Source organism: Dendropsophus ebraccatus, chromosome 2, assembly GCF_027789765.1.
Source record: "Dendropsophus ebraccatus isolate aDenEbr1 chromosome 2, aDenEbr1.pat, whole genome shotgun sequence".
Lineage (NCBI taxonomy): Eukaryota > Metazoa > Chordata > Amphibia > Anura > Hylidae > Dendropsophus > Dendropsophus ebraccatus.
The window spans coordinates 78239035-78264603 of NC_091455.1; the positions used below are offsets into that span (position 1 = coordinate 78239035).

The following is a 25569-nucleotide window of genomic DNA, read 5'->3' on the forward strand; positions in this document are numbered from 1 at the left end:
TATAAAAATGCATACATAATCAAAGAGATACACAAAAACATATTCAGAAAGTACAAACATATAAAAATGTAAGAATTTAAAGATCCTTCATTTTCTCTCTACATTCTGAGGAACCTTTTAGTCCTGTAACAGTGGGAAACAGAAGCTGTATTTTACTCAAAGCCTAAAAAGGTTTGTGTCGTACACATAGTAATATAGTAATGCACAGTGAGCAGAGCTATTTAGAGGGTATATCTACTAGAAATATACTGTATGTGTTTAGTCTTTTGAGGGTGTTGCCATTTTGTTTTGTACAATAGAGTACATATCATAAAGGTCGCTCTGTAAAGCTATGTTCACACATAGTATTTCCGTCAGTGTTTTGATCAGTAATATTTAAGCCAAAATCAGGAGTGGAACTGACTGTTGACATTATGATTTTGCCCTGTTTGGCTATGTTCACACAATGTCACAAATAGAAAATAGGCGGCTATTTTTGCTATTGAAAATAACGTCCGTTATTGCTTTGATTTAACTGACTGCAATGCAATGCTTTGCAGTCAATGGAAAGACGGACGTCCAATGCACACAATGTATTAAATAACAGATGTTATCACCGCGGACGTCAAAATAATGATCATGGCAATTATTTTCGAACGTCTTTTGCAAACAGTGGACATTTTTTATTAGTTGTTCACACAGTTTTTCTTTTGTCACTGTTCTTTCTCTGTTTTTACTATTAAATTCAATGGACTTTTCAGTTAAGCCACGCCCAAAGGCCAATTAGTAACCCCAAACTAGTATAATGTACCAACAGCCGTCATTGCAGACAGCTAAATGATGTCCGTTATTTTAAACTCAAAATTACAGACGTCATTTTAAATGGAGCAGAAAAAGCGTTGTGTGAACATATCTGTGTTTTCAACCCACTCCTGGTTTTGGTTGAAAAATGACCGATGAAAATACTATGTGTGATAATCGATTCAAATGTCATAGAAACGATGAGGAGGTCCCTCATTTTGAGTGGCAGAGCCAATCCCAATAAAATAAGAGTTAGGGTATAAACCCACACACCGTATATGCAGCGTATTTACTGCTGCGATACGCAGCAAACTCGCAGCAGATTAGATCTAAATAACTAAACACAGCATCAAATCTGTACCAACAAATCTGCTGCGAATTTGTTGCATATCTGCTGCGTATACGGTGTGTGGGTTTATACCCTTAGGGTATGTTCACACATGTTGAAAATAGAAAAGGTGGCCGCTTTTGCAGTTTGAAATAACGTCCGTTTTTACCCCAATTTAACTGACTGCAATGTAATGCATTAAAGTCAATGGAAAGACGGACGTCCAATACACACATTGTATTGAATAACTGACGTTATTGCCGCGGACGTCAAAATAATGTTCATGTTCATTATTTTAGGATGTTTTTTGCAAACTGTGGATGTTTTTTATTAGTAGTTCACACACAGTTTTTCTTTTGTCACTCTTCTTTCTCCGTTTTTACTATTAAATTCAATGGACTTTTTAATTAAGCCACAACCAAAGGCCAATTAGTAACCCCAAACTAGAATAATGTACCAATAGCCGTCATTGCCCTAAGGGGAGGCCAGACAGCTAAATGGCGTTTGTTATTTTAGATTCAAAATGACGGGCATCATTTTAAACGGAGCAGAAAAAAACGTTGTGTGAACATAGCCTTAGTATGCCCTTTGCTATTGTGTGTCTTCTTCTAATGTATATCTATGTCTTTATCCTTGCCATTAGGCTTCTAATACTTAGTCATGCCAGAAAAGCCTAATAAGTAATATAGGTTATTTATGTGTTATTTTCACATTTTATTTAAATCATATAAAGCAGAAATTACTTTTTAATAGTATTATAATGCAAACTGAAATCTAATAATCAATCCTTTCCATTCGTTTAGTGCTGCCGGCAAGTTTAATCTGTTCCTTGTAGACTGAAAAGTTAGGTTGGCAGCTTTATTAACAAAAGTAGTACAGACTGGCAGCAAGTATCAAGAGAGAAAACAGGCTGAAAAAAGGCCCAACATGTTTTCTAATGTACAATTTATGACAATACTATTAATAATGCCCTCCCCCCTTGTGTTTGATACTGTAGAATAAAAGGATCTGTCACAGAAGTATATGAACAATTATATTATTATGTTTAAAAATGTAGAATATTAAAATATTTACTCAAAAAGATGTAATGCATTTAAATTAAGATATTACGTCTATTCAAACAGATTGTCAAAGTAAAATAAAACTATAATGATAAAGGAGTCAGAGCTCCACAAATACTCTATATAATTTTTGGGGGAAAAAATTAACCCCTTGACAACTGAGCTGAATTTGCTTTTCCAAGTGTCTATCCAATGACTGTATTTTGCATTGCAGTTCATCCTAAAAAAAAAAGGAAATGGGATAGAATTGTAATAGCAGAAACAGCCCAAGGACAGATCTTGAACAATATAGCTGCAGATGCTAGTACCCTCCAAAACAGGGGCTTAACTAGAAATGGCTGGGCCCCATAGCAAACTTTTGATTGGGCCCCCCCCCCTCCCCGACTGACCACTAAACGGTCAAGTGAAGTCATAACTACATAACTGCTAGCTCTGGTCAGGAGTGCTTGCAGGGACATTTGCAAAACCCAGGAGACCAGCAGGGCCACCCAGTGCTGCAAATGATGACGGCTCAGGGGGCCCAATGTATTGCAGGAGCAGGCCATGGGGCCCCCTGATGCGGGGGCCACTGCTCCAAACCTACGGAGTGATCTAGCTGTCCTGTTCTGTTATGTGCCTTGGACTACCACATTTCTCAACCTGATGAAGGACTCTTGTAAGTTTGGCTAAGATATAAAAATCAATATCACTTCTAGCAATTACTTGCCCTATGGTGAGTCAAACCTGAACTTTTGGTTGATACTAGTGGCTTAGAAGATGTGCCACCATTCAATCATGTATTCAATCATGCATTTTTTTTCTTTCAGACCACACAGAGTTTGTTCTATAAGGTAAATCTCTCAGTTGCAATTCACCTTCTAAACTACTGACACTGTCAGATAGCTGTTAGGTCAGGGAGACATGTGGTGCCTTTCTTATATCAGTCTGAGCCTCCAGAACATAGAAAAATGCTCTTATCCTCCTGTGAAAAGTGTCAAAAAGGTTTTCCCAAGCCCCTGATCTGCTGCAAGCTGGAATTTATCATTGCCCACCCTTATATCCTTTATTCATATTCCACTTTCATATCCTATATTCAATGTTATGGAAACCAGACAGATGTATCAAAAGTATCGGAATTCTTCTTGACCCTAAAGCTATCTGACAGCATCAACAAGTTTGGAACATGAGTTGCAGCTGACAGATTCACTTTAAGGGTAGCTTCACACCTACCAGATCCACAACAGATTTTATGCTGTGAAATTGCCTGTATGGGACCCAGCCCTTTCAATCCAATGCCCCGCCCCCCGCTGCCAACCGGCCCCAGCCCCGGCCCTGAGCATACATTACCTGCTTGGTGCCACGGCCGTGTGAAGCTCCCGACTCTCACGGCAGCACTGATTGGCTGATGAGGAGCAAGGGGGGTGTCACACACAGCCCCAGCGCTGAGCAGGTAATGTATGCTAGGGGCCGGGAATGCGGGCGGCAGGCGAGGGGGGGGTATCGGGTTTAAAGGGGCCAGGTCCCATACAGGCAGCGGATCCGCTGTGTGTATGAGGCCCATTCAGCTTCACACTACAGGATCTGCAGTGGATTTCGCTGCAAACTTGCAGCGTGAAATCTGCTGCGGATCCAGTAGATGTGAGGCTACCCTAAGTCTATAAGCATCCCCCCGGGTACTGTATATAAAAATAAACAGTACAGGGGGGGGTCTGCTTTGCATAGCGCTGTTAGGCTTAGGGCCTTATTACACAGCCCAATCCCATTAGAATTCTTAGTTAATGTCCCCCTATGTGTAACAGAATAGTTTTGAAAATAAAGAGAGAAAGGGGCATTACTTAGAGAAATTTGTACTTATTAACCCCTTGGTGACATGGCAGACAGGTCTTTCATATTAGAAGAACTATTACAACCTGCTAGGTACAGGGTTTGGCTATGTTCACACTACATAAAAGTACGGCATACTTTTGCAGAGGGGAACACAGCCAGTTCATCTATGGGATCCCGGCTGGAGCATATACACATATATCGTATACACTCCGGCCAGGATCCCGTGCGGCGCCACAAAGAATTGACTTGTCAATTTTCTGCGGCTCCGGCCGCTTGCTTCATTGTGTTCTGTGGGGATTTCTGATGCAGGCGCGCTCCAATGTGCCCGCATCCGAACACTACGGCCATAAAGATCATTCGGCCGGTACTGCAGTAGCGGGCGGGATGATCTGTGCAGAGACCGGCTGTTCCGTGACCCGGACGGGGTCACGGAACGGCCGGTCGTTCACATTGTGTAAACATAGCCTGTAACTGGAAAAAGCACAATATACTGAATTAGAATATTATTGCTGTATTGTATAAGTGATCAAACAACTACATAAGTTTTCTAGTGGAATAAAAAAAAAGAATTAAATATTTATTATGTTTGTATTTTTCACATTTTAAAGTTCAAAATACTCCCCAATGTTATCACTTAAAAGCAAATGTAAACAATGTAAATTAAATACAGTTGTTTATCGCAGTTTTTTTGTACAAAAACTACAGTTTACCCAGAAAACATGTCCTCATACAACCCTGATCTAGTTGTCAGATTATAGTAAAAGAAGTTTTTTAATTATGTGGATCAATAATCTGGCAAATTAGGGCAATTTGGCAGATCATTTCTCCATGTAATAAACACAACAATCAGTCAATGACTACGATCATCAGCTGTTTGTGTCTTTGGGTCCTGACCTAAAATCATCGGCCACTGTGCATGCATCACCAACAGCTGATGAATCGGTAAAGGAAATAATAAACTGTGCACTTTATATCTCTATGTCCCCCAGTGTCTTTCTGGGTTCTTCTTGCTCCTTGCAGCCACCAGTACAACTTCAGAGCTGTTCTCTGAAGTGACGGGCTTCTCAGCAAATCACTGGCTAGAACAGGATTGTTGTGGCCAGTGATTAGTTGAGCAGCCCGTCACTTCAGAGAGCAGCTCTGAAGTTGTACCGAAGGCTGCGGGAAGCAAGGAGAACCCAGGAAGACACTGGGGAGCTTGGAGAGGTATTGTACGCAGTTATTATTTACTATATACAGCAAGGGCTGCACAGACATCGCTAACAATATCTGTGCAGATGTCCCTTGCTGCACAATAATAAAGGCATTTAACAGGTTCAGTAAAGGAGCACCGATCTAGAACTTCTACTAAAGTGATCGGGCCGTATATTTTGTTGGGTGTCTCGAGAGCTCAGCTATCTCATGACAGTTAGGATCCTTTTCTAAATACCAGAAATAGGGACACCTCAGACTTTGTGTGTATTGCGCCATTAAGAATACTTCCTGACAACCCTTATACAGCTGTGCTGACACAATGATAACAAAAAAATAATAGAGATTTTCTAGGGTGAGAATGAAAAACAAATACCAGAAAAGCAAAAATTGGCTATAATGCCAAGAGATTAAAGACATACCCATTCTTAGAAGTAAAATATTGATGTAATGGTATCCTAGTAAGCTAAGTGAAATAAGGTAGAAGAATGGGTTTAACTTTTCTAGGATGCAAACACATTATTCTACATATGTTATTTTGTTAAAATTGGTTCAACTCTCTCTATTTTGTAAGTGTATGCATTCCACGATACTAGCTTTACCTCCCGGATGGTTTGATATGTATTTCTCCTGTTGCAGTATGGGGGAAAAAAAACATAACAGCATCAGGTCATGCCTCATTTTTTTTCTTGTTAAAAATAATGGACAACATAAGTCCTGCAAATCCTAAAAATGAAGGGGTACTGCGGAGATTTGTTTATTTTATACTTTCAAATACATTACTTTAATAAAGTTACATTGTTTTGTTTTATAAGGCTGGTTTCACACTGCGTTTTTGCAATGCGTTTTTATCATCCGTTTTTTGAAAAAAAAAAACTAATGAAAAATGGATTGCAAAAACGGATGCAGTTGTGTGCATCCGTTTTGATCCGTTTTTCCATTATAAAAAAAAAAATGGATCAAAACGGATCCGTTTTTTTTGACGGACACAAAAACGTTGCTGACACTGTTTTTTTTGTCCGTTAAAAAAACAGATCCGTTAAACGGATTGCAAAAACGCAGTGTGAACCCAGCCTAACTATTAAAAAAAACACTAAAAACAAAAATGAGCATACTTTTCTTACAAATTACCTATCTTTATTCATAAAAAATATTAGATTACACCATACATACAGTAAAACAAATAATGGAAAGGATGTCAACCATACAGTATACCAGGGCACAACAGAATAGGGGACTTCCGATAAATGACAATAATATTATATTCATGATATCTAAATTGTGTTCAGAGCGAGGGCAATAACTTTGTACAAAATCCAAATTGAGTATAACATCACAGATTGCCTCTGCCTCTGCAGATTGGCATAAATAATTATTGCACCAACACAGATAAGGATCGTTATTTTAAATATACAAATTGCCATAAGCCCAACAGAGTAAAGTGCATCATGAGTTGTAAACCCATTAGAGTATCTTACCCATTACATTTTCGTCCTGGCATCAACTCCGATGCGCGTTTTGCAGCTGACCACTTTATCAAAGGCACTTGTTAAAATATCAGACTTTGATTATTACAATAACAAAAATATAAATAATTGATATTGGCAATAATCAGCCATAAAATGCAAGAAGCTTCAAAAGCAACTATTACATATGATAAGAATTTTTTTTTTTTTTTTACTTTTCACAAATTCTCTCAAGTTCATGTGTAGAACCAGATGGTACAACTATGCTATCATATTGAGTAAAAGTAGTAATATGTGCACAACTGCAATTTCTGAGAGATTCACCAAACAATTTTATTTGCTGCCATTAGGATGTCTGATGGGAGATTCTTCAGATTTCTTGGTTTCTTGGTCAAGGACTGATGACATCAAGCCAGGGATGCAGGTACCTGATGAACTGAATTGATGACTATTCAATTAATTGTCCTGATTTAATGTACATTAAACAATGGGATTGTTGTTTGAATGGAAGCATACATGATTAGGTGTCCTTTGAAAATGAATGTTTGATATGTTTTTATAGGTACAGTCTAGTCTACCTATAAAGTTACATGTTCTGCAAGGAGAAAGAAATCTAAAGCATGGCATTTCTAAAGATTATCTGCAAAATGGAAAAAAGAATCTAAAGATGACAGTCTTTGTATTTTACCTGTCTGTATTTTATCCAAGTGTTTTCCCCACACTGAATTATTCTTTGGCCATCTTGTATGCACAGCATGTTTGAGTCTCAACTACAGATTTTCAATCATACTCAAGTCTGTAGTCTGTGAAGGTCATTCTAAAACCCCAAACTTTTGTTTCTTTAACCCTTTAAGGACATGGCCCATTTTCGTTTTTACGTTTTCGGTTTTTCCTCCTTGTGTTTAAAAGGTCATAGCACTTGCATTTTTCCACCTAGAAACCCACATGACCCCTTATTTCTTGCGTCACTAATTGTACTTTGCAATTACAGGCTGAATTTTTGCATAAAGTACACTGCGAAACCAGAAAAAAATTCAAAGTGTGGTGAAATTGAAAAAAAAAAACGCATTTCTTTTATTTGGGGGAAATGTGTTTTTACGCCATTCGCCCTGGGGTAAAACTGACTTGTTATGCATGTTCCTCAAGTCGTTACGATTAAAACGATATATAACATGTATAACTTATATTGTATCTGATGGCCTGTAAAAAATTCAAACCGTTGTTAACCAATATACATTCCTTAAAATCGCTCCATTCCCAGGCTTATAGCGCTTTTATCCTTTGGTCTATGGGGCTGTGCGAGGTGTCATTTTTTGCGCCATGATGTGATCTTTCTATCGGTACCTTGATTGCGCATATACGACTTTTTGATCGCTTTTTATTACATTTTTTCTGGATTTGATGCGACCAAAAATGCGCAATTTTGCAATTTGGGATTTTTTTGCGCTGACGCCGTTTACCGTACGAGATCAGGAATGTGATTAATTAATAGTTCGGGCGATTACGCACGCGGCGATACCAAACATGTTTATTTATTTATTTATTTGTTTACTTTTATTTAAAACCTGGGAAAAGGGGGGTGATTCAGACTTTTATTAGGGGAGGGGGCTTTTTACTATTAACAACACGTTTTTTTTTTTTTTTACACATATACTAGAAGCCCCCCTGGGGGACTTCTAGTATATACACTGTGATCTCTCATAGAGATCTCTGCAGCATAGATATGCTGCAGAGATCCATGAGATCGGCACTCGTTTGCTTTCGGCTGCTGCAGCCGGAAACAAACGAGTGCCGAGCCGAGGACGGCGCCATCTTGGACGCGTCCCCGGCCGGCATCAGTAACGGAGATCGCTCCTCCGGGACAAGGTCCCGGAGGAGCGATCTCCCCCACTAGACACCAGGGAAACGTTGCCTCCGGTAATCGGAGGCAGCTGTCAACTTTGACAGCTGCCTCCGATTAGCTAATTAGCGGGCACGGCGATCGGACCGTGCCCGCTAATAGCGGCGGTCCCGGGCTACACGCGGCACCCGGGATCGCGGCACTTCAAAGCGGGGCCGCCGCGCGGCCCCGTTTTGAAGTGCTAATGAGGACATAGGACGTACCGGTACGTCCTATGTCCTTAAGAGGTTAAGCAGTTGTGGGTTTATTTTAAAGTATGTTTTAGATTCTTAAATATCTAACCTCTCCTTAGCTTTTAATTCAGGTTTCCAATTAAAACCATTGGAACCATTGGTATCTTACAGGTAGTTTTGTTAAAATTTATTAGGCTATGTTACCATTAAGTTTTTTTTTTTTTTTTTTTTTGTTCGTTTATAATTTTTTAAATGACGTCCGTTATTTAAAGGATTGGCTTCCCGTCAGTGCAATAACTGCTGTTGATACATTATTTTAGTTTAGGAGAACTAATTGGCTTTAGGTGTGTCTTGAAATTGAAAAGTCCATTAAATTTAATAGTAAAAACGGTAAGAGGACAGTGACAAAAGAAAAACTGTGCTTGAAAAACTAAAAAATAATGTCTGCTGCTTGCAAAAAACGTCCGAAAATAATTCATATGATCACTATTTTGGCATCCAGATAACATCCGACATTTTATACACTGTGCATTGGATGTTTGTAATTACATTGCTTTCAATACATTACATTGCAGTAAGTTAAATTGCAGGCATTAACTGACTTCTTTTTAAATAGAAAAAGCGGACGCATTTTCTCTTTTTTTGACGTTGTGTGAACATAGCCTTAGAGTTAATTTACCCAGATTTATTATTATTATTATTATTATTACATTGCATAGCATTGAGCAATATTAACCCTTAGACGACCCTGGACGTAGGGTTACGTCATGGAAGTCTGTCCCCAGACGACCCATGACGTAACCTTACGTCCTGGGTGTTTTTCCCGCTATGAAGCGCGCTCCGCCCCGCTTCATAGCAGGTGGGGGCCGGCTGCAAACAGCAGCCAGGACCTCACCGGTAATGACACGCTGCAGCGATCGCGCTGCCGCGTGTCATTAACCCCTTAAACGCCCGATCGCGGCGCGACCGCGGCGTTTAAGTGTAAGTGACAGGGGGAGTCCCCTGTCACTTACCGATCGGGACCCCCGCAGTGTGACTGCGGGGGTCCCGATCGTTGAAACGGACTGCCGGAGGTCTCTCACCTGCCTCCATGCGGTCCGATCGGCGATCTGCTACACTGAGCCTGCACAGACAGGCTCAATGAGCAGAGCGCCGATAACACTGATCAATGCTATGCCTACGGCATAGCAATCATCAGTGTAGAAATCTAAGTATTGTATGTAAAAGTCCCCCAAAGGGACTTCAAATGTGTAAAAAAAAAAAATTCAAAACACTATTACACTACCCCAAAGCCCCTCCCCCAATAAAAGTCTAAATCACCCCCCTTTCCCATTATATAAATAAAACATATAAAAATAAATAAATAGATAAACATATAATATACCGTAGCGTGCGTAATTGTCCGATCTATTAAAATATAACAAGCGTCATTGCGATCTGTAAACGGCGTACACGAAAAGAGGGGAAAAAGTGCGCAGATTACCGATTTTATGTTACATTATATATTAAAAAAATTAATAAAAAGTGATCAAAACGTCCGATCTTCACAAATATGGTATTAATAAAAACTAGAGATCATGGCGGAAAAAATGACACCCCATACAGCCCCGTAGGTGAAAAAATAAAACCGTTATAAGCGTCACAATAGGCCCATTTTATTAATATTTAATTGCCAAAAAAAAGGATTTCATAAAAAAATACATATATAACATTAGAGAATCTGCGTAACCTGTATATGGTTGTGTTCGGACTGACCTATAGAATAATAGTGTCATGTCGCTTTTACCATATAGTGCATTACGTAGACACAGGAACCCCCCAAACGTTACCATATTGCATTCTTATTTACGATTTCACCTATTTATATCTTCATAAATAATATATTTGGAATTCCATCATACATGTTATGGTAAAATGAATGACGCCATTACACAGTACAACTATTCCTGTAACAAACAAGCACTTACATGGCCTGTAGATAGAAAACTGAGAGTGCTAGAGCTCTTAGAAGGGGAGGAGGGAAAAACGAAAGCACTAAGATCAAAATTTGCGCGGTCCACTGGGTCATTTTGGGCCTGGTCCTCAAAGGGTTAAAGGAGAAGTCTGGTGAAAATTTTTATTACAGTATTGTTTTGCCCCCCCAAAAGTTGTATAAATTACCAATATACACATGTTACGGAAAATGCACATAAAATGATTTTTTTCCCTGCACTTACTACTGCAGCAAGGCTTCACTTCGTGAATAACATGGTGATGTCACGACCCGACTCCCAGAGCTGTGTGGGCTGTGGCTGCTGGAGAGGATGATGGCAGGGGGACACTGAGGGACACAGGGCACCGGAGGGAAACTGAGCAACCCCCTGCCATAATCCTCTCCAGCAGCCACAGCCCGCACAGCTCTGGGAGTTGAGTCGTGACATCACCATGTTATTCAGGTAGTGAAGCCTTGATGCAGTAGTAAGTGCAGGGAAAAAAGCACTTTATAATTATTTCCTGTAATAAGTGTATATTAGTAATTTATATACTTTTTGTTGGGCAATACAATATTTTAATAAAAATTTTCGCTGGACTTCTCCTTTAATGGTGCTGTGCTCATACAGTCTGTCTGAGGCTCCTGGACTCACTTCATAGAGCCCCTGAGCATTATGGCATACCTGTAAATCATAATGCGGGCGGTCACCGACTTCTATGACGTACCTGTACTTCATATGTCAAAGGGCTTAAAAGGTATGATTCTTTATGTATAAAGACCACCAGGTGTGGTGAAGGAACCTGCAGGAGTACAATAGTGGATCTCTCTATTTAACCAAAATATGGACTTGAAGGCACTTTGAGGTTCTGTAAATGCATCCGAGGAACCAAACTGTCTGTCCTTACCTTGTGCTTATAGGTTACAGCAGTTAAACAAATAAATAAATTAAACATTCACCACCCATAAACCTACAAAGCATCTGGTGTCCATTATCCCAAAACGAGTAGCAATAATTCACAGCACTCGACATTGTAAAAATGTGTTCAAAGGAAAGATAAAGGCAGTCCCAGTATAATTCACATGGTACACTGCTTGCAAAAAGTATTAGCACCAATATCAACTCTCAGTAAACTGTAGACTACAGCGTGGTAGATACAATAAAGTTGGTCATAAACTGGATAAAGAAGCCTCAATGTGCTTTTATTCTGAACAATTAAATATACAAAGAGAACCTTACCTGCTCACATAAAGCCGTATGTATTATTGGAGTCAAGGGCATACCCTTGGTTATTCACTGCAGTGTCTATTCACACATCCACAGTATCAATGCTAGGCGCCATTATGTTTTTAAGGTAACCGACAAAGTAGATTGCAGTAACACAGTAATGTGGATGTCAATAGATGGCTTGGTGCAGGCTCATTTCTCAATCTGACTAGAAAAACATTAACATTAGTGTCAAAACAGCAGATTTTGCTTGGTGAGCCAACTTCTTGGAAGTAAAACGAGATACCTAAAAATGGATACAACATTCATCATGAATAATTGAGCTGCCAATGATTGCCTAATTTACTGTTATAAGGAATAATCCTATGAATGATGACAGTGGGATCTTTGTTATGTAATCTGTATAGTCACAGAACTGCAGCCTAACACTATGATCTGCATCTGTTTTCTTTTTTTCATTGTTATATTTCATAATAAACAGAGAATAAAGGATACTTTCTATGCACCGTATGCTGGATTAGAATTATATTAACATAATATAACAATGCAAGAAGAGGCAACCATAACAACAGAGCATACAAACTATACAAAATATGCTAAATGAAAGGCAAAGGGCATTTATTTTTATCTGTTCTTTATAAGTGGAAAGTAAACGTTCAGTTTAGTCAGCTGTCCTTATGTACCTACCAACAATTGATGATTCAAAATACAACATTTTATCAGGTTAACCCTGAACTTTTACCAATGTGTCTCACATGCTTAGGAGACTGATGCTAAAATTATTTCCAAGTCACATGCAGTTTGCACTGTAAATATCTAAGCCAATGATGTGTGATGTATAGGGGACTCCCATCATCTGAAGAACAGCAGCCTAAAGAAAATGGGACTAAGCTACAGTAACAGGCACAGCCATAGTCAAATCTGCTCTGTATAGATATAACAGAGACCCCCATGGGTGACATATTGATGACCTATCTTTAGCAACAATGGGGGAGATTAATCAAACATGGAGTAAAGTGAAACTGGCTTAGTTGCCCCTAGCAACCAATCAGATTCCACTTTTCATTTTCCAAAGAGTCTGTGAGGAATGGAAGGTGGAATCTGATTGGTTGCTAGGGGCAACTGAGCCAGTTTCCCTTTACACCATGTTTGATAAATCTCCCCCAATTTTTTTACTCCTAGAAAATTTTATTTGGACCTCTACATGAGAGGTGCAGTCCTATCTCAGGCATAATGTTAGATGTTTATTTTAAAATGTCCCATATAGAGATTCCTAATAAAGTTAACCAGAATAACAAACAACATTGTGACCTTAAGTTATACACTATGATGATTTGTATAAGAAAAATAATCCAATCAAATTGAATGATACCTGTCATATTTGAAGTTACATGTACGGCCAAATTACTGGACAAAAATTGCAGTATGCAGTATTTTTGTTGGGTCAAAGCCAATCCACATCAAACCAGAACCCCAACAGACCCCAGTTAAGTCAATGGGGTCCATGGAGCTATGTGTCTGGCATGTAGCGAATCAGTCGACTGCGGTTACAGCTGTTGAACCTAGCCTAATTATCACCATCAAAATCTAATTCCATGAATTACTTTTTCTTCTTTGACTACTTTACTGCAAATATTTATAAGCTGGGTTGTCTGACCTTGACATCCTCAATCAATTTCTGTTTTAGGATGTAATTAAGCTGATTTTTTTTCTCAAGAAACTGGCCGAGATGAACTATAGATATTACAAGTGTCCTGTTTTTTGCTAGCGATTGTCCAAACCAGTCAACCTTTATAATAAACACTGGAAGCATGGCATATGTATAAAATATGTATTGGCAATATTTTCTTACAACTCTTAATTCATATTAACAAGCTTGTGAGTCTAGGCTCCATTCTCCAGGTCTGCAGGTGTCACCCACACTCTCAGGTCCTTATAGTGCCTTTATACCATTTAAGTAGTCACTCTATTTAGTATACAGCCTACATTTCTAGCTAATACATGTACATACTGTATTCATAACAGTATGGTTTAGATACTAGTTAACACATTTTATCGAGTGCTAATAAAAGTGGACTTTTCGCAATGAATTATTTATTTACAACGTTCTTGTCCACATTAACTTTTCATGATGCTTACATAAAGGTCCTTTTGTTTTTGTTTTTCTTTTTTTTTTTTACTTCAATCCTAAAATGCAAAGAGACATGCTTCATGCTTGATTTGCAAAAGTGCAACTTAACGTGTTCCTTTAGGGTCAATTTTCACAATTCTTTAAAGGGGTTTACCACAGGATAGGTCATCAATACCTAACTAAGGTTACGCTGATCAGCAGTTCAGCACTACGTTAGACAGTGACCAGAGTCGATCTCTGTTCATTGTTTAGTGGTGGAGATGTGTAACTGCAGCTCAGCTGATTCTGGACCAGTTCATTGTCTAGTGTAGGAGCTGAACAGCTGAGTGGCATGGGTGCTGGATGTGGACACCCTGTCAATCAGCAATTGATGAGCTATCCTGTGGACAGCTCAGCAGCCTATTTTTGGCTGGACAACCCCTTTAAAGAAATAATAAAAAAAAAAAAATCACAATATATACAGTACAGAAAATTATATGATGCTGACAGAGAACATGGCTGCTACAGTCTAAGGCTGGGTTCACACAGCAATTTTGCAATCCATTTTTTTCATCTGTTTAAAAAAAAAAAAAACGGATGAAAAACGGATGAAAAAAACAGATGCATTTGTGTGCATCCGTTTTGATCCGTTTTTCCATTGACTTCCATTGTAAAAAAAAAAACGGATCAAAACTGATCCGTTTTTTTTTTTTACGGACACAAAAGTAGTTTCAGCTACGTTTTTGTGTCCGTAAAAAAAAAAAAAACTGATCTGTTTTGATCCATTTTTTTTACAATGGAAGTCAATAGAATAAAGGATCAAAACGGATGCACACAAATGCATCTGTTTTTTCATCCATTTTTTTGTAAAAAAACGGATGAAAAAAAAACAAATTGCAAAAACGCAGTGTGAACCCAGCCTAAGCATTTACCACTATTAAGGGGTTATTTCCTTTCCGTAAAATTTTCTCTAGATTTTGCTGGGAAGAATGTAAAAATAACAAATAATACTTACCTATTCTGCTTCCCTACAGTTCAATGGGAACTTCCAGGGTTTGAAAGTTCCCATTGACTTTCAAATCCTGCTGCTCTCTGCTCCTGTCTGCCTTTGAGTGAAAGACTTAGGGTCCTTTTAAATGATACTATTGCTAAACGATTGAAAACTAGATTGTTTATAGTTAACCTGAAATCGTTCACCGTATTACACAGAACGAAAGTCGTTAGTTACGACTGTTACTATGATCATTTACTCCATCTGATCCCATCTAAACAATGAACAATGTGCAATCACACTGAACGAGTAGTGAACAAATGCGGAACTTGAGCGTATGAATGCGGAATTACAGCGAACAATTAACGATGATTTTAGGTTCAGATCTGAATCAACGATAAACGACACACAAACGATTTTTCAATTGTTGCCTGCAATTACACAGAATGATTATCGTTTAGTTTAAATTCAAATAATATAACGATTTTTCGCACGATAATTGTCCCATGTAATAGAGCCCTTAGAGCAGGCAGGTCCTGACTCAGAAGTAAGCAGAGGGGACAGAATATCTGTGAAATAGGAGCTTTGGGGTAGCAAGGTAGGTAGGTAAGTATCACTTTGTTATTTTTACATTAGGTCCAGCAACATTTATTTCTTGAGAATATCCCTTTAAGGCGTGATCAAAGAACATCATGATACAACTGATTTTAGTACTTAAAACAAAGGCCATATGACTGTTGTAGCTAACAGAGAGCTTTAGTAAATAGTGGTCTCTTACAGGGAATTATTCTCAATAAGGAGAAATGAAATGTCCCACCAATTATTTGGCTGTAGAAAGTGCGAAGAAAGCTGACTAAGATTATGGCTTGCTTCCCGGTGATTGAATTACATAGATCTCATCTTAGTTGCTTGCTTTGCTTGCTGTTATGCCAACATTTTCCAAAAAAAAGTTTAGCAAAATTGAATTTTGGTCTTGTTATAACTGTAATAAAAAGCATGACAAAGCAAGTTCTACTTATTTCAGTAGTGAATGATGTGTCTTGTACATCGGAAAAGCAATAGAACCTATGGTAAGATATAAAATGTATCAGAACTGGACTTCTAGGTGGACTATGCTTACCGAGAGAATCACTGCTTCTCACTGAGATGTGCCGAATACCATTTAATATTCTGTTATTCCCATCTTGTTACTTTATCAGCAGAATAAAATTGGTCACATTTTGCATTGTAGTGATTTGATGATAACTGTCAGTTAGGCTTTATGACTGTTCTATATTCTGGGACTTTTCATAAAAGTAAGCCAGCCAGTGGCCGTTTATGATTTTTTTTTACATGCCAAGGGGCTTATGAATATTTATTGTGATTTTTTAAAATCATTCTAAAGTTCACAGTTAATGCTGTTAATGTGTTCAAGTTAACATTCTGATATAGAATAAATATGTTTACTAGTTTGCTTGTTAAATTTAGCTTGCTTTGTTTTAGGACAACTTTTACACTGTCTAACATAATCCCTGTAACATTTTTTTGCAGAAATCAATAGTCTGGGCGATTTTAAGAAACTTTGTAATTGAGTTTATTAGGCAAATATGCCATTATCTGCATTTAAAAAGCCTTTTACCAGGTCCCCCCCCCCTCCTCTCCTTTCTGTCATCCACTGCTCAGAATCAGGAAATCTCAATCAGACGGATCCTGTCTGTGCTATGGAGAGGGGAGGGGGGAGGAGAGACAGAGGAGAAGGCAGCAGAGAGCAGAGAACAAAGGATTACACAACGGTGGGGGAGGAGCTATTCAGAGTGCTATTCAGAGGTCAGATAGATCAGTGGTGACATCAGAGGAGAGAGCCCAGTGATTTAGCTTTAAATTAACTCTTTGTTGTCCTTTTTTGGTGACTCATTTCCATCTCTCCATAGGAGGACAATGAAGACAGGGTGAGCGCTTCAAACTGCTTTTTCATAATAAAAATTAATTTTTCGGCTAAGAAACCCAATTACAAAGTTTCTTAAATTCGCCTGTACTATTGATTTCTGCAAAAAAATATTTTAATGACAGTGAAACTTTAGATGACATTTTAAGCAAATCAATTGGCATTAAATGATATAGCATATTGTTTTAATTATGTTTATGGTGAAACAAAATTGGTTCATGTCACATTTCTTACACAGAACTATGCACAAGGGGGCAGTCAGATTGTAAAAACTGCATCCTTGGCATAGAAGGCCCAGGAGGGAAAGGGCATAGCAGCTCCAGTCACTTACCAATCAGGACACCCACAGTGTGACTGCAGGGGTCTTGATTAGTTTCTCTGACTGCCAGAGAGAATACTTACTTCTGTGTAGGCCAATTGATGGCCTTTTGCTAAAGTCTGCCTCCGGCAGACTCTTTGAGATAAGCGCTGATAATACTAATCAATGCTATGCAATGGAATAGCAGGGAAGAGTATATACAATATAATGGTTACATGTAAAAATAAATAAACATATTTAATATTGTAGCATGTGCAATTGTCCAATCTATTAAAATATAACAATATTGATCCTGAGTAGTGAACAGTGTAAAAGAAAAGAGGAACAAAAACACCAGTTTCACTTTTAAAAACTAGTAAAATACTAGAAAAGCTATGTAAGTATGGCTATAATTGTATTCCGACTGGCATATAGAATAAAGATATCTTGTCAATTTCACCATAGTGCATTACTGTCAGGATTGTGCAGTAACCTGGTGTGAACTGGGCCTGTTTTTACCTCTATGTGCCACACCCGCTTGCTACCTGGCAATGCGGGGGTTAAACTGATTACTGGGAGACTTGATTAATGCAGCTGAGTAGGTTTTTAGACTGACTGGTTTCTCTGCCTATCTGGAACCTGGAAGATCTGAGCGCCGGTCCAATGGGGATCCGGACCAGGCTCTTGTTCAGCATAAATGAAAGCTAAGGCACTCTCCCAGCGCTGGCTAATTAGGTTCATACCCTGATCCCAGCTTCCCCCTGTCTATTCCTGCGATCCCCGTACCTTATCCCTCTGCTTGCTAGACTTTGTAACCTGACATCTTGCTTAACATTTTGACTATCCGATCGTTACCTGATTTTGTACTGCGCTGCCTGTTTGATTCTGACCTTGCTTGTTTGACTATCCTATATTGTGTTTGTTTGTCTTGTTCTGTGTGCACGTACCCAATACAGGGAATGTCTTCGTGGTTGTCCATGGCTGCCTAGGGCCGTTGGTGGGTTCAGTATTAGGGCTCACTGTCATGTCTTGTCACTGCCTCCCCATCCTGACAATTACATACTGCAAGTGCATTACTTAAACATGGAAACCCCTCAATATTAGAAAAATTGCATTAAAAAACTAATAAAAATTAAATAATATTTTGGATTAAGTCATACATTTTATGGTAGATTCAAAGGCATCATTACAAAGTACACTTAATTGTGAAAAACACAAGCCTTCACATGGCCCTATAGATGGAAAAATAAAAGCACTTTAGATCTTGGTGAGGAGGTTAAAAACGTCCATTAAAACCAAAATGTCCTTAAGGGGTTATGTATCTATTTAAGGGTCTTGTTTATGTGTGTAAAGTATGTGTCAACTGTATAATTTGTGTGTATACACCATGGGAGGGTGTACTCGTATGCCAGTCTTAACTTAGGCCCCGCATCCTTTCCCCTGGCTGAATTCACTAAGAGGTGTACGCCTCTTGTTGAATCCGGCCTGCCAAGCGCCCAAGCCTGCACTGGACATACCAAATCTACAGCAGGTATACTGTAGGTGTGGATCATTATTAATTCCCAGGTGCATAGTAAGAAAGCTTTTTACCTGATCCAACTCTGGAGCAGGCAGCATAAAATTTTCCATATGAAAAATATGCAGAATCTAGATTTATGGCAATCACCTGCAGTGATTGGTCTTGAGCCTTGTTTATTGTCATTGCAAATGATAGCTTAACAGGAAACTGTAATTGCTTAAAAGGTATTGTTTCATCTGAGCTATACTTGTAGTGTATAGTTGGGGGGTCCTGTATACTTGTAGTGTATAGTTGGGGGGTCCTGTATACATGTAGTGTATAGTGTGAGGAGTGTCCTGTATACCTGCAGTGTATAGTTGGGGGTCCTATATACCTGTAGTGTATAGTTGTGGGGTGTCCTGTATACCTGCAGTGTATAGTTGGGGGACTATATAGCTGTTGGTTTATAGTTGGGGAGGGGGTGGTCCTGTAGTGTATAATTGGGGGGTTCTGTGTATATCTGTAGTGTATAATTTGGGGGGGGGGTCCTGTATACCTGTACTGTATAGTTGGGGTGTCCTGTATACCTGTAGTATAAAGTTGGCTAGGAGTTTTTTTTTAATATCTCTACCTATAGTTGTGTTGTGTGTGTGTGTGTGGGGGGGGGGGGGTCCTGTATACATATAGGGGGGCATTTATTAAGTCCGGCGTTTTTTACGCCGGACTTAAAAATGCCCCCGCAGCTCCGGCGCTACGGAGATTTATGTAGAGGCGGACTGCCTCTACACAAATCCCGTGCGCGCCGGTGCGCACCGCCGGAAACCTACGCCAGCTGAGGACTGGAGTAGGTTTTCGGCGTATATTTGGGCAGAACGGATGGTAAATTGCGCGGACTCTGAGTCCGCGCCCTCCGTTCCGCCCACTACACGCCCCCTTTCCGCCCCCCTGGCGTACTCGGCGGAAAGTTTTATTCGCAAATCGGCCATTTGCGTATAAAAAAATACGCAAATCGGCACTTTCCGCCGAAAATCATCCGTTCGCAGGATGATACATGGGGCCCATAGTGTATAGTTGTGAATGGGGGGGGGGGGCTGTATACAGGATCTGTTTTGAAGCAGCCACCCCTAGCAACCAATCAGATTCCAGCTCGCTTTGAAAATGAAAGCAGTATTTATATTGGTTGCTAAGGTTTTAGCATACATTCCCTAACTACCATTAGTATGTGGGGGGGGATGGGGGGGATGGGGGGGTAATACACTAACATCATCTTTGTGAGGTAAAATCTGATCTCCAGAATATTCTATCATTTATTTCTATGGTTCTGTTCTTTTTGGGAGCTACCAACAGGCCTAACTGTCATATTTCCGATTCTATGGGGTGGTTTTCCCCATCCTCCTCCAGTTCATCTGGCAAGGATGGGACCTCTGCTGTAACCTTCCGTGGAATCCAATGTACAGTATCTGTATGCCAAATTGGGGGTCAAACGGTTCAGGTGTTCAGAAGTCTATAGAGCAGTGCTTCTCAATTCCAGTCCTCAGGCCTCACCAACAGGTCATGTTTTGAGGATTTCCCATACAAAGATCACCTGTGATAATACCTGATGCACTGAGTATAATTATATCACCTGTGAAATACTAAGGAAATCCTCAAACACATGACCTGTCGGTGAGGCCTGAGGACTGGAGTTGAGAAGCACTGCTATAGAGGACAGACAGACGTATGGACAGACAGACATCCATTTTTATTATATTATTTATCTATTATATAGATATAGATATTTCCATATATAGAGAGAGAAATAAAGAAATGTAGAAAACACATTTTCATATTGGGCAAAATAAACTGAATTTGTGAAAGCTAAAAGTTAGATACAACTGCACTTCAACCTGCACAGAAAGCAAATGTGTTGCCGTTAGCAACTTAGATAGAAAAACAAGATAAACACGTTTCAGAACACAATGTTCTGTTAAAAAAAAGCATAACAAATTCAATAAGTGTTACAAATAAATTCAATCAGTGAAAAGCAGGAAAAGCTAATATGTACAGAGGAGCCGGAGAGATACAAGTGAAAGCTGGAAAAGTTAAACATTCATTAAAATTAGCTTTACCCCTGTAATGTAGCTGTTACATGAGATGTGGACATGAACTGTCTGTTCTAATATGTACTTGCTTGAAGTGAAGCTCCTTCTTTGAAAACCATTAGCTATATAGTTATTTTGGTAATATGTATCTTTTGGCAGGTTTGCAATTTTCTCCCATTTTTCATTGTAATGTGACATGGAGTAGAGTTTTCTTTTTTACATATTACATATTTGTCATAACAAAATAGAGCTGCAGGACCTGTCAGCGTCCTGCTCCTCTACTAAGTGTCACAGGCTGCGGGCACTTTGTGCCCATAGCCTATGAGCAGCCAGAACGTGATTGGTCCAGCCAGCGCAATGCTATGACATCATCACACCAGCTGAAGGATCTGTCCCTATGGCACACAGACTGGAAGACAAAAGATGGAGAACAGCTGCTTCAGCCTGGAATATCCTGGTGAGTATCATGTGTTTGTTTTTATGTTGGAGCACAACAAGGGGGCATGATTACTATGGATGGAGGGGCTGTACACAGCAGGGGGCATTATTATAAGTGGAAGGCTGTAAACAATAGGGGGCATTATTACTATGGGTGGGGGTGGGGGGCTGCACCCAACAGGGGATCATTATTACTATGGTGGTGGGGGTGCATAGCATTATTACTATGGGGCCACAGAAGGGAACACCATTATTATAAGAGGGGCACAGCAGGGGATTATTACTATATGGGGGTCATAGAAGGGGGTGCTGTTACTATATAGGGGATCCTACATACAGGGGCCACCCACATTCCTGCTCACTTTGCTGCACATGACACCAAACAGCAGAATTACTACTGTATGGGACCCTATAGGTGGCGAAAAGGGAGGGAAGTTGAAGGAAAAGTGTGGAGCCTAAGAGCCATATTATACAGCTCAGTGATGTATGAGCATGGATCTGCTAGCTCGGCGCTTGTTTACTGAGTCTTTTACACATTAGCAATTAGCTGTAACAATGTCTGTGCGGCCCTTGCTTTAAAAGTGTAAATTATTAAAGTATATTCATACCTTTCCACACTCCCAGTGTCTTTCTCGCTTTTGCTAGCTGTCCCCAACTGCCGGTGGTTCTTCAGAGTCGGTCTCTGAAGTGAAAGGCTGCTCAGCCAGTCACTGGATATGTCGGTCCTGTCGCAGCCAGTGATTGGCTGAGCAGCCTGTCACTTAAGAGACTGGTTCTGAAGTTGTTCCGGTGGCTGCAGGGAGCGGACAGAAGCAAGGAAGACACTGGGGAGAGTATGTAAAGCAGAAATACAAAAAAGTAGCTGCACTAACCATAAGCTGGAATGCCATTCTTTATGCACGGAAACATAGAGACAAGATGCGGACACACATGGGCAGATGCCGGCAGGGTGTGGATGACAGCCTGTTTCACACTTCTGAACACTCCTATGGGCCGGAATGTTTTTACTTTACCTTTTTTTTGCTCAGTCATCAGCCATCAGCCTCACATCGCTATTACATGATTTATAGTCAGGACCAAAAGACACGATCAACCAATGTTCGTTGTCATTGGCTGATCGTTGTCTTTATTACATGGAGTGTAAGCCTGATTTGACAGATTATCGTTCCAAAGAGATGAATTTTAGCTGGAAGAAATCATCGTGGAGGTCTGGGCTGGACAGAGAGTAAAAAGAAAAGTGGGGGGGATGGGGGTCAGGGACATTTTTTGCACAAGGGTTTTATGAGGTCTGTGTCCTCCCCTGCCTTGCTCTTGTGTTCTGTTTCTTGTATAAAACACTTTCCTCTTGAACATTACATTCCTCATTAGCTCCTTTTAATATGTTGCTGTTTATCTACAGACTTTGATCCATGACTACTAGAGATTAGAATATCTCGATCATGTTTAGGTCCGTCCTAACCTGAGCATGCAGCATTTCAATACCGGTCACTGCAGAACTTGGATGCAGACCTTGAGAGTACTGGAAAACATGAATACAGCCTATGGCCCATGGCTGTATCCAGGTTTTCCAGGCAGGCTTAGAGCTGCATCTAACCTCTGCAGTCACCAGTATTCTAATGCCTCATGCTCGGGCGTGGGCGAACCTGAGTGTGCTAGACAATCCCTTATCTCTATTGATTACTAATCGACTATACTGTCTGCCTGGTGTAAAATTTGCTACTCATGGATCTAACCCTATAACTAAATCCTATTCTCTTGGTTACCCTCTGGCTATCTAACCTTGTCTATATGGAGATCACTAGAGATGAGCGAATATACAGTAAGGACGAAGCAAAGCACTTCGTCCCTATCTGTATTCCGCTCATCGGGCTGTGGTGCTTTGAAGCGTGCTCCGCTCCTTCCCAGGTGCTGGGAAAAGATGGACCCCGTCCTGGGAATCTTCTCTCAGTTTTCCAGGACGGAATCCATCTTTTTTCCAGCACCTGGGAAGGAGCGGCACGGAGCGGAGCACACTTCAAAGCGCTGCAGCCCAATGAGCGAAATACAGATAGGGACGAAGCTCTTCGCTTTATCCTTACTGTACATTCGCTCATCTCTAGAGATCCCCCTTTGGTCTATTTCTGATGCCACAGTCACATCAATGCCAATCTATCAGTATTCTGTGAACCACAATCTAGGAATGTGGGATTCCCTAGAACTAGTCTAGGCTGTTTTAAGCAAATGGGATTTAGAAATTTTCCATTATGTGACTGTAACAATGAATATATTATACTTTTTACTTGCCTTTAACACCTTTAGTCCATTGGTGGCAGTGCATTATTATTATTATTATTATTATTATTATTAACTGTAACAAATGATATGAATAACAGACCAAATAACCGCAGATTGTTGACAGATTGGAATTTGTCAAAAGCTTCCTGTTTGGAGTTTCATTAACCCCTTTGTGACCACAGATCATTGGTGCCCGGATGTCCAGGTCAAATTGAAGCAATGTTCCTCCTCATCTTTTAAGAGCCATAGCGCTTTTATTTTTCCACCTACAGGGCTAGTTGGGGTGTCATTTTTAGCATTATGATCTCTAGTTTTTATTGGCATTATATTGGTGGTTATTGGTGGTGATTGGTTTTTATATAAAAAAATTCTAAATATAAGTTTGTAACCTTTTAATAGATCAGGCAATTCTGCACGCTATGATATGTGATATGTTTATTTATTTATTTTTTTATTTGTATATTGGGAATATAGCCGTATATAAATATAGCCGTATGGCTGACGTGAAGGGCTTAAAGGGGTTATCCAGGTTTAGAAACACATAGCTGCTTTCTCCAAAAAAAAAAAATAATATATATATATATAGCACCACATCTATCCCCATGTTTTGTGTGGCATTATACTTCAGCTTCATTTATTTTATTAGAATTGAGCTTTAATACCACACACAAACTGGGAACAGGTGTGGTGCTGTTTTTGAGGGAGGGAATTCCCTTTCCTCCTTGACGTGGCTCCCTTAGAACGAATGTAGCCGCGTCATAGAAGGGAGGGTATTCCCTCCCACTGGAGGCGGGCCGGCCTACCTCCAGTGTTTGAGCTCCGGCCGGTTCCGGTGCCTGGTGGTACATCCTCTTTAACCTCTTACAACCGCTATACAAGTTACATTTCACTGTAATCATACCGACCATTTACATAGAAAACATGTCAGTTTTCCCATAGGGTGAATGGTATAAACACAAAGCCCTCAAAATAAAAAGAATGCCCTTATTTCACTGCACAAATAATTTTTTTTCATTTTTGCTGCATATTTTATAAAAAAAAAAAAAATGAAGTCTGTAATTGTAAAGTACAATTGGTGTCACAAAAATAAGGGCTCATGTGGGTCTGTAGGTGAAAAAAAAATGAAGTGCTATAGCCTTTTAACCCCTTAAGTTCAAAGCCAATTTTCGTTTTTGCACTTTTGCTTTTTCCATTTTATGTTTAAAAGTCCATAGCGCTTGCATTTTTTCACCTAGAGACTTATATGAGCGCTTATTTTTTGCAAAAGCAATTTTACTTTGCAATGACAGGCATTATTTTTCCATAAAATATGCTGCGAAACCGGAAAAAAATCATTCGCTCTGTCAACTTTTTTTAAAAAAAAGGAATTTGTTTTGATTTTGGGGAGTTTTGCATTTATGCCGTTCACCCTATGGTAAAACTGACTTTTCATGCATGTTCCTCAAGTTGTTACAATTACAACAATATATAACATGTATAACTTTTATATTATGTGATGGTTTTTAAAAAATTCAAACCATTGTTAACAAATATATGTTCCTTAAAATTGCCCTATTCCCAGGCTTATAGCGCTTTTATCCTTTGGTCTATGGGGCTGTGTGAGGTGTCATTTCTTGCGCCATGATTTGTTCTTTCTATCGGTACCTTGATTGCGCATATACGACTTTTTGATCACTTTTTATTACATTTTTTCTGTATTTAATGCGACCAAAAAATTTGCAATTTTGCACTTTGGAATTTGTTTGCGCTGACGCCGTTTACCGTGCGAGATCAGGAATGTGATAATTTAATAGTTTGGGCGATTACGTGCACGGCGATACCAAACATGTTTATTTATTTGTTTATTTATTTATATTTGTAAAATGGGAAAAGGGGGGTGATTTGGAGTTTTATTAGGGGAGGGGATTTTTTATTAATAAAAACACTTTTTTACTTTTTTTTTCACATGAACCAGAAGTCCCCCTGGGGGTCTCTCATAGAGATCAATGTTGTGTATATACACAGCAAAGATCGATTAGATCGGTCATAGATTGCTTTGGCCTGATGCAGGCCA

The 25569-nt window shown here is 39.5% G+C and overlaps 1 protein-coding gene across 3 annotated transcripts in view; it reads left to right on the top strand.

The window, feature by feature from the left end:
- The window catches only part of DOK6 (docking protein 6), a 310121-nt gene that overhangs the window by 251422 nt on the left and 33130 nt on the right, over positions 1–25569 (top strand). For 2 of the 3 annotated variants that reach the window (XR_011361866.1, XR_011361867.1), the window contains one exon: positions 6983–7056. The exons of the other annotated variant lie outside the window; for it this stretch is intronic. The gene's annotated coding sequence lies outside the window, so the exon portion shown is untranslated. The remainder of the gene's footprint in view (positions 1–6982; positions 7057–25569) is intronic. 3 annotated transcript variants of the gene reach the window in all.